Source organism: Chrysochloris asiatica, unplaced genomic scaffold (genome assembly GCF_000296735.1).
Source record: "Chrysochloris asiatica unplaced genomic scaffold, ChrAsi1.0 scaffold00146, whole genome shotgun sequence".
NCBI lineage: Eukaryota > Metazoa > Chordata > Mammalia > Afrosoricida > Chrysochloridae > Chrysochloris > Chrysochloris asiatica.
In genome coordinates this window covers 1,869,298-1,870,361 of record NW_006408664.1, presented here as the reverse complement: position 1 = coordinate 1,870,361, position 1,064 = coordinate 1,869,298, and positions in this window count along the sequence as shown.

Genomic DNA, 1,064 nt, shown 5'->3' with positions numbered 1-1,064 from the left:
ATGGCTCAGGACTGGGCAGTATTTTACTGCATTATGCACTGAGTCATCATGAATTGACAGCAGCTGACACCAACAGCAACAGACTTACCCAGTGCCCTCCAATTATAGTGTCAAGAAGAATGTGGTGCTGTAGTTCAGTACTGGACTACAAACCACAAGATCAGCAGTTCAAACCCACCACCTGCTTCTCAGAAACCCTATACAGGGTTGTTATGAGTCAGAAATGGACAATGAATAAAGAAGACCAAAGAAGAATTGATACATTTGAGTTAAGGCATTGAAGGAGAATATTAAAAGTACCATGGACTGTCAGAAGAACAAACAAGTCTGTGTTGGAAGAAGTACAGCCAGAATGCTCCTTAGAAGCCAGATGGCCAGACTTCATCTCTACTACTTCGGACATGTTATCTGCAGGGACCAGTCCCTGGGGAAGGACATCATGCTTGGTAAAGTGGAGGGTCCACGAAAAAGAGGAAGACCCCTAATGAGATGGATAGGTAAAGAGGCAGCAGCAATGGACTCAAATGTAGCAACAAAGGAGAGGTTGGCACAGGACCAGGCAGTGTTTCATTATATTGTGCACAAGGTCGCTCTGAGTCGGTACCGACTCAACAACAACAACAACAATGAGTCAGAACTATGACAGCACTAACCACAACAATAACAGTATGGGACTGAAGAGTCAAGCAGAACTAGTCCTTCCCCTCTCCTCTATTCCTTAAGGCCTCCTACCGTCATTTAACTCATCTGTGGTTTGGCTGAATTTCCAACTTCCAAATGTGCTAAATATCTTGGGCTCTTATCCAATACAGGTTCTTTCAGATTCACTTAGAAATCTTAGAGTATTCAATATGGCATATGTATTCAGCAAAGACATTATCAGATTATGTTTCTAAAGAAATAAAAAGCAATACATAAAAACCAGCCACATTATATTTATTACCCTCAGGAATTTATCAACCATACTGCTCACTGGTAATTTTCTACAGGCCGCGTTATGCTATCAAACTAGAAGGGGATCATGACTAAGCCTTGTCATAGACTAAGCCTTCAATCGCCTATGA